The following is a 9,850-nucleotide window of genomic DNA, read 5'->3' as shown; positions in this document are numbered from 1 at the left end:
AAAAAAAGAGAATGAAAGAAAGAAAAAAGGGTTTTGACTTCTAGATCACAGCAGAGTAATTTTTTTAAAAAAAAATCATTGTAAAGGTGTTATACAGAGGGGCTATAGTTACATATGTTAGGTAATGAGTACATTTCATTTTTAACAGTGTCACCTCTTCCCTAATCTCCTCCCAGTATTTTCCCCCCAGAAACCCCTCTTCCACAAGTTGTATAGTTTGTTTTCAAAGTAGCGTCCAGTATCACTGCTATATTTGTTCACTCTTTGTCCCACCATTTCTGTGTTCCCCTTTATCCTTCCCAAAACAGATAAACTTCCATACAAGAAAGAAATAAAAAAATCCATAAAGGAGAGGATAAAAAAAAGTAAACCAACAAAAAAACCTCTTGTTTCCATTTCTAGGAGTTCATTTCAATAAACATCATTTTATATGATCATCCGTACATTGCTATTGAGCCTTTGTGATTCTCTCCTAAGAATATTCTCCTTTAGTTTCACTGTGTGAATGTTTAGAGTTCTGTTGTTTATCATGTCAAAGTGTAATTTTTTTGTCTTTTACCATCAATTGTGTTTACTTGTAGATTTATAGGCACATTCTAATTACCACAAATGAGGGAAATCATGTAACCTATGTTTCTTTGGGGCTGGCTTACTTTGCTTAATATATTTTTTTTCAAATATTCCCATTTTCTTCTGACTGGGGCAATGTCATTCTTTCTGATGGAAGCATAGAACTTCATTGTATATATAGACCATATTTTCTTTTTTTCTCTCTCTTCTTTTTTGTCGGTAGTGGGGCCTGAACTCTGGACCTGTGCACTGTCCCTGAGCTCTTCAGCTCAAGGCTAGTGTTCTACCACTTGAGCCACAGCATCACTTGCAGCTTTTTCTGCTTATGTGGTGTTAAGGAATCGAACCCAACCTCATGCATGCAAGGCAAGCACTCTACCATTGAGCCACTTTCCCAGCCTCAAGACCACATTTTCTTGATCCATTCATCCACTGACGGGCATCTGGTAATCTTATGGTAGCAAGGTGATCTTATGGCAACAGATAGTCTTACCTGGTTGCTGGTGTTCAGCGAATATTCAAAACAGGCAAAAGTTGCAAGAAGTTTTATAACTTTGTCTTGAAAGTATCTTCTGCCATGTACTATAAGTAAACAAGTCACTAAGTCTTAGAATATATTTTCAACAGTCTCTAGAGTTATTTTGTGTGTGTGTGAAAATACCATACAGAGGGGTTACAATTACATGGGCAAGGTAATGACTGCATTTCTTATCAAGCAATTGTTGCCTCCTCCTTTGTTTCCCCTTAACATCCCTTCCCATCTCCCCCTACCCCTTCTCCCTCCCGCATGCCAAAGTTGTAAAGTTCATTTTCAACATAAGATCTTGTACATCTCATTGGTGCAATGGGTCCACCTGTAACCCTATTTAAACAATTTGTTTTTTTCCCTTCCCTTCCACAAATTAAACCAACATCAAATACAGTGAAAACAGGGGTTATACCGTGGGGGAGGGACATACAAAGCAACAAAGAAATATCTTATAAATATGTTAGACACAATAGCAAGAAAGAAAACATTTGAGTCCTTATTGAATCATGTCACTTCTTTGCCCTAAATCCTAAATGGCTTCCCATATCATAGAATAAAGACCAAAGTCCTTTCATTGAACAACAGGAAATTATATACGCTGGCTTTTGTTCTTCTTTGATCTCATCTCAAACAATGCTTCCCAACGAAGTTCCTCTGATTTCACCTTGCGTTAGCTATAGTACTTTTCTTGATATTCCTTGAAAATATCAGATATCAGGTGCCCTTCCTTCTGAAGCCTTTGCACTTGGACCTTTATTTAGCCTCCTGTTTCAGCAGATACATCCAGATAAATCCATCCTGCTCCCTCTCATCAGGGCTGTGCTGAAGCTCCACCTTTACAGCGAATCTCCTTCGCAAAGCTGCTCACCATCCCCCTTCCACTTTGTATTTTACCAAAATATTTTTGTCAGTTATGTGTGCTATTGACTGATTGGCTAGGAAGGTTCACATTCCAATATTCAGGAGGAACCAGAACATAGAAAAAGAGTAACAGAGAGAAAGCATAATATGGCATTGTAGTAATTCCTAGGACTCAGGAGACTAGATCACTAAGCGTGCATATTTTAAACCAGTTTGAGTTACATAGTGATGCTCTGTTTCAAACAGCAGGAGAACAATTCATACGCATATAAATAAATGTGATTGACAAACATATTTTTTTTTTTAGTCATGGGCTTGAACTTTGGACCTGAGTGCTGTCCCTCAGCTTTTCAGCTTAAGGCTAGTACTCTACCACTTTGAGCCACGGCACCACTTCCAGTATTCTGGTGGTTAATTGGAGATAAAAAGTCTCACAGACTTTCCTGCCAAGGCTGGCTTTGAACCCTGATCCTCAGATCTCAGACTCCTAAGTGGCTAGGATTAGAGGCATGAGCCACAAACATCCAACAACAAATGCATTTTTTAATCCAACTTTATATCCAAGACATATGCCTAACCAAAGGCCACACAGAAATGTTGAAAATGATTGTGTGGATATATACCAGCTACTCAGTAGGCTATGATGTGAGGTCCTTGATTCAAAGCCAGCTCAGGCAGGAAAGCCTCTGACCTCTAATTAACTACCAAAAAGTGGAGCTGTGACTCACATGCTAGAGCACTGGCCTTGAGCACAAAAGCTCAGGTACAATACCCAGGCCCTGAGTTCAAGCCCCAGGACTGGCACACGCATTACCCCCCGCCCCAACACACTCACACACAAAGTAAAAAAGTAACAGAGAATGTGAATTTACTAATTATTCATTTTGAAATGCTACTAAAGTAGCAATTAGTAGTTTTTAGGTTTAGACTTAGAGAAACAAAGACAATGATGGTAAAGGAGACATTAACTATAATATAAATGGATTCTTGGTAATTGAGTAGTGCTGAAAGCAAAAAAAAAAAAAATGAACATGATTTATACTACAGACTCAAAGGCATAGGATTTGATGGCCCCAGGGATTTCTGGAGTGGGGTAAAATAATGAAAATCATACTGCAAATAGAAAGACTGTCTGAGTGTGTTTAAGGAGAAGTCCCCCAGGTCCCTCTGTGAAGTTGCTCTGAGGATTTTATAAGCAATATATGCAAAGTGTCAGGCACTGAATAAGCATTCTGCACATGTTTGCTATGACTTCATAGTGAATGGTAATATATAACTTCATTCTTAAAGTGGAGAAGTAGCAACACAAATATACTATCGATCTGGAGATTGGTAGTAAACATACCATCTAAATTAGTTTAATGTTGTTTCGTATTAGTTAAGAAAATTAGTGCTGGTAGTTTTTTAGGACAAGCTCTATAGAATATAAGGGGAGAAGAGGGAAGGAAGAGGGGGAGGGGAAAGGAAGTTCACGGGGAGAGGAAGGGGAGAGGAGTGAGGAGAGGAATGGTGGAAGGAGTGGAATGGGAAGGAGAGGAAAGGAGGGAAGGGAAGCAGGGAGGAGAGGAGAGGGAAAGAGGAGTGGAGAGAGGGGAGCGGAGGGGAGGGGAGGCAATCCAAGAGAATTTGAAAAAACTGAGGTTGAACTTGCTCTACCAGATATTAAAAATAATTCTAAATTATGATAATGAGATTGTGATACATTGATACAACAGTGGACAAACAGACCAAAAGGCACAATACAGAGAACATGCAGGTGAAAACCACAGCACTGTGAAACAGAAGGCAGGGCCGGGATAGCTAAGATCTGGAGCCAACCCAGATGCCCCTCAGTAGATGAACGGATCAAGAAAATGTGGCATATATACACAATGGAATTCTATGCCTCCATCAGAAAGCATGACATTGCCTCATTTGTTAGGAAATGGAAAGACATGGAAAAAAATATATTAAGTGAAGTAAGCCAGGCCCAAAGAAACATAGGTCCCATGGTTTCCCTTATTTGCAAAATCTAGTATATGTCTGAGACAAGCAGAAAAGATCAGATAAGTTGATGTGAGGTGAAATGAACCCCAAGATAAGGATTCAAGTGTTTTTTTCTTTCAGGCAATTGTTTCTAACATATTTATAAGATGATTTCTTTGTTGCTTTGTATGTCCCTCCCCCACGGTATAACCCCTGCTTTCAGGGGTTGGTATAATTTGTGGAGGGGAAGGGAAAAACAAATCGTTTAAATAGGGATACAGGTGGACACATTGCAACAATGAAATGTACAATCGTTATGAGGAAAATTGGACTTTACAACTGTGGTGGGGAAGGGGGGAGGGAGGAGGGGGGAGATGGGAAGGGATGAGAAGGGGAAACAAAGGAGGAGGCAACAATGCTTGATAAGAAATGTACCCATTATCTTGACCATGTAATTGTAACCCATCTGTATGGTATTTTCACAATTTAAAAAAAAAAAAGAAAAAGAAGAAGGTAGGGCTGGGAATGTGGCTTAGTGGTAGAGTGCTTGCCTAGCATGCATGAGGCCCTGGGTTTAATTCCTCAGTACCACATAAGCAGAAAAAGCTAAAAGTGGCTCTGTGGCTCAAATGGAAGAGTGCTATCCTTGAGAACAGAGAGGCTCAAAGTCATTGCCCAGGCCCTGAGTTCAAGTTCCAGGAACAGCAAACAAACAACAACAACAACAACAAAATAAAACTGAAGGCAACACTGTCCTATTCAATGTATGGTCTGAATTAGTTTATTTAATATTTTAATTGAATTATATCTCTACACAGAACTACTCTAAATTGTTTAAAGACTACATATAAAAATAAAACTTAAAATTCTATAAGAAAAATGTGATTTGTGGTAGAGGTTTTTAAACAAGATTTTTTTTTTAAATTTTGAGACAATATCTCAATCAGACAAGATTTTTTTAAAAAAAAATCTGAGACAATACCTCAATCAGTTGCCCATGCTGGTCTTTATCAAAAGTTCAAGAATATTCAAAATTAATTTTGAAAACTGCAACAGTAAAAAAAAGAGAAAAACCCAGCAAAAGAAGAAACGAAAATAGCTATCAAGTACATGAATAATTGTTTGATTTTAACCAGTAATCAGGGAAATGCAAATGAAAACAATAGCAACATAACATTCACACTCATCCAATTGGTGAAATTTCAGAGTTGGCCAATTCCTGGAACCAGTGAGAAGAGCAAGCAACAAGAATTCTTAGCACTGCAGATGGGAGTGTGAATTTGAACAGCTACTTTGGAAGGCAATTGAACAGTATGTAGTAAATGACAATGAACAGACTTCACTACCCAGCAGTTGCATTCTAGATAAATATGGTCAAAAAACCTTCTTGTTTATTATCCAGGCCAATTTACATGCCCTTAACCCTTCCAATCTAAATTTAAAGGAGGTTCCAATTCCTCTACTCCAAAATACATCAAGATCCATAATAATACTTTTTCAAACATTAAAATTCCCTAAGATTATACCTTTGTCCAACAGTATAAATGTTGCTACTGTCAATTCTGTTTACAATAACAGTGTTCCTTTCCAACACAGATTCTTGGTGCAATAAGAACCTATTGCCATTAGAAGGAATAACAATGGAAGTTACCTTTTAGTCCAACTGCATTTATAAAGAAGTCTCAAAATCATTAGCAAGAGCTTAAGACCTTCTGTGCTCTCTCATGGATGTGTCTCTCCTGCAGCATCTTGCTCCATTCTTCCAAGCTCTCTCTATTCCAGTCACAATGAGCCTCACCTCGCCCGCTGAATACCCTGTGCCTCTCTCCTCTTGCTGCTCCCTCTGATGTACATCTGTCTTCCCTATCTCTTTGTCTCACTCATTCATGATCAACTTAGAAATGGTGTTTATTGGGACATGATATTTTTTTCTTTGTGCCAGTATTGGGGTTAAACTCTGGGGACCCATGCTCTCACTTGGATTTTTCATTCATGGTTGACATTCTACCATTTGAGCCATACTTCCACTTCCAGGTTTTTGATCATTAATCGGATGTAAGATTCTCTTGAATTTATCTGCCTGGGCTGACCCCAAACTGTGATCATCAGACCTCAGCCTCCTGAGTAGCTAGAATTATAGGAATAAATCACCAATGCCCAATAGCAAACAATAAATCTTGTTTGGTTTTTGTTTTTGTGCCAGTCATGGGACTTGAACTCAGAGCCTGGATGTTGTCCCTGAACTTTTTGCTTAAGGCTGTCTCTCTACCACTTGAGTCAAAGCTGCGCTTCCAGCTTTTTGCTGGAGATAAGAATTTCATGGACTTTCTTGCCTGGGCTGGCTTTGAACCACAATCCTCAGATCTCAGTCTCCTGAGTAGCTAGAATTACAGCAGGAACCCCAACACCTGGAAAACAATACATTTTTGACAGCTATTATTTGCTTTGACAGTGACTGGTTCATATTCAGATGATTTGTCCTGTTTGCCCATTTGTCTTTAGGAGCTGATTTTAGTATAATGTCCCGCACAATCAGGCCAGAAACAAGAAGCTATATTCAATCCCAAAGGGATTGGCAGCCTGGAAAGGCAGATCAAAGGTTGATATCAAGATGCCAGGGCACCAGGCTCAGGATCAATAGTGTGTGCCACTTTTGAGACAGTGTTCATCACTCCCAAAGCATGACATGAATGGGAATATGAAAAAGAATGCTCTGTCAAGGCAAGGCCATCTCGAGGCCATCAGTGGTTCTTTTAGAGACAGATGTCTTTTTCATAGGCCTGCTACAAATAGAAGAAATGTTTTTTAAACAATCTGCAATGTAAACAGCTAAAACACTCTTGATTGGATCGTCTTTAGTGATTTAGCTGACCAGGTCATATTATGGCATAGTTACAGAATCTGTGCAAAGTACCTCTAGAATAGATAGCATCTCACACCTCTGATACCAGCCCCACTTTGCATAGCACTGGCCAACTTGCCAACTCTGGGGCAAGTTCTCAGAATAGCACCATTGTTCCTGATTATCTACCTGTTACTCCTGGCAAACCACAAGTTCTCAGACTAGAGTATGTCTTAGACTGTTTGTGTCTGCTTTGTCCTATAGCCAGCTGTGATCTAGGATTGAACATGCCTGGCCAGGCATGGGTAAAAGATAGTGAGACACGCAAATGCTATATCCCTAGAGCACTGACACCAAGTCTTTCCTGGCTGGCTGTTGAAAGCTTTAGGGGGCTGCTATTTGGTTGTGGCACACCAGACTTCAGGCAGCCTTGATGTCAATAGCAGCTAACTCCTTCTGAGATCACCGATTTTAAATGGGGCCAGCTTCTCAAAATTTGACATATGTACCATGAGACAAAAAAAAAAAAAAGCTACACCATGCTTCTATCCCTCATCATTTCATTATGAAGACCAAAACCTAAGAATTCTATAAAGTATAGAATTCTTCTCCTGTAACCAGAACTCAGGATGTGAGGTACAGAATCTGGAAGTTACATTCTGCAACAGAAGAACATCCACTCAAAGATCTGGCATCCTGGGAAGAAGTGACACCCATTAGAATGTGGCTATTAAGCCTTATGGCTTTATACCAAGCAAGAGAAAGGATATGGGAGCATCTCAGAATAGTACAACAGGAAAACACAGACAAGATACCAGATATGTCTGACCATTTGCAGTAAAAACACCTGTTCGGAAATCATGAAGGCCTCAGAAACTCTACCAAGCACTTTACCCAGTGTGTCTTGCAACTTCCCATAGAGATTGTTAATCACCAAAGCTCTTCTAGGGCCTCTGAGTGGCATTATCATTCATCATCTGTCAGAGCCAAGCCACTAAAGATTACTTGGATCAGGTTGGAGATCCAGGTTGTTTTAAATAGCAGACAGGAGGTGAAATAGTAATGCCTTCTCCTTTTTATTTTTCTGTGTTTTTTTTTTTGCCAGAAAAGGACTCACACCAGGCTTTGGTTTCCATATGATACTAGAAGCTGAAATGACTAGGTGCACTGAAATTAAACAGATCTAGAAGTGGAGTTATATCACTACCATGAGAAGCACATCCGAATAGAACTGGCAAAGCCAAGGCAGACAGTGCCCTCATGTGGTGAAAAAAGTTACTCAAAGAATACAAATTCAAATTTATTTAAAGAACACAAATACAGAATTCCAAAAATATGTAAGAAGTGAGTTATACTCAACCAAGGAGAGCTGGCTGACAAACGTTCACCAACCAAGAGGGCTAAGATTCTGGTGCCAGATTCTACAAGAGGCATTATGTGCAAAGAACAATGCTTAACTGTATCCTACTAGTTCAAAAGTCAAGAAGCAGTCTAGGGTTCAGCCAAACTAGTAACTTATTTTCTATTTTTAATAGAAAAAAAATCAACTTTCCTTGCCCTCCATTAAATACAGGTGATTGTTTTTACAAAAATAGCTTGGGGGGGGATATTTAATTATTGATATTCCCTGTGAGACTGCTGATTTCCACTAGGTCCTAAAACTTAAGACATCATCAAGGACCGAGTAGCATCATTTTATAAAATCACTAGTGATTTTCTGTCTGGGATTAGTAGAAACAATGATTTGGAGGATACACTGAGCACTGAGTCAGATTCTTGCTCAATCCCCTGCACATGGTACCCCTAATGTGGATGAGAAGGCTTCTGTGGGAGGAGAAACAACGTTGAATGTGAGAGGCCTAAAAGTCTACTGGAATCTGCCCTGTATCTCTGCAGCTCTGTAACACTTTCCAGGCACCTGGCAGAGCACTGCCATGCAGGTAAGCACGGGAAACTGCACACCCTACAAATCAGGGCTTTCACCTGGAAGCTAGATTGAAATGTGCACCCACATGCCGGACTCTGATTGTCTACTCTCCCTCTTACTACTAGTAAGTTTGCCCTTCGCCTCAGTGCTTCCTTGCTTTCTCCGGACCTGAGTTCTCTGTCTGGGAGCCTCTTAGGACCTCACTTCCTTCTGCCTCCAGTCTGTCACGGTAGACTGCACTGCTGCTGGTTCCCCGACCACGAACACATCCCATCAATGACATTTTCCTCCCTACAGTGCTGGAGAAACAATCTCATGGCCCTGGTGTGGACATCATTTCAGGCTGTGGTGTTCAGCTTACAGTCTTTCCAGCACTTCTTAGGAATCATAGTCTGTGCTTGGCCAGTTTAGCTGTTCGGAAACTTTCTCATTTTCCCGAAGTTGATATTCTCGACCACCATACCCTACACACCTTCTGCATGTCACCTCACCTTTTCCTTCAGAAAGAAAAACTAAAATAGAAGCCATGGCAGAGGAATTCTCTCTCGGCTTCTAGGAGGGCAGCACCAAAAGGAAGTGTTTTGAAAGGTTAGAGTATTTGAGGCAGTGACCATTTGTTGCTTGTTTCAGAGCAGAGCAACATGTGATGCTAAACCACCTGGTTGTGTGCCTTTATAAGACCTGTAAATCCTTAGCTCGGGGCTCTCCTCCTGGGCTCCGCTGTGTCGGAGTGTAGGAGGCCCGAGCTGCAGCCCGTTTAAATAAAACAGCTGTAGAGTCTGACTCTCGGTGGTCTTCTTGCAGGGGTCCTGCGACCTTGGCATAACAGTTTAAACCCACATCATCATGTATCTTTTCTTATTATTCCAGTGAAAAAGTTTCCCTTTTCCCTTTCTTCTTTTTTTTCACTGAACCTTTATATCCATAGAATAGGGGTACTAATACTGATCTCATGGCAGCTGTAGTAAAGAAATTATGTGATAAATTAAAGATACATATGTTCATTGGCACACTGTCCACTATAGCCAAGATATGGAAACAACCCCACAATAGATGACTGGATCCAGAAAATGTGGTACCTATATGCAATGGAATTTTACACAGACATTAGAAAGAATAAAATAATGTCACTTGCAGGGAAAGAGATGGAACTAGA

This window comes from Dipodomys spectabilis, unplaced genomic scaffold (genome assembly GCF_019054845.1).
Source record: "Dipodomys spectabilis isolate Male_0828 unplaced genomic scaffold, ASM1905484v1 ptg000262l, whole genome shotgun sequence".
Lineage (NCBI taxonomy): Eukaryota > Metazoa > Chordata > Mammalia > Rodentia > Heteromyidae > Dipodomys > Dipodomys spectabilis.
This window is presented reverse-complemented; position numbering follows the sequence as displayed.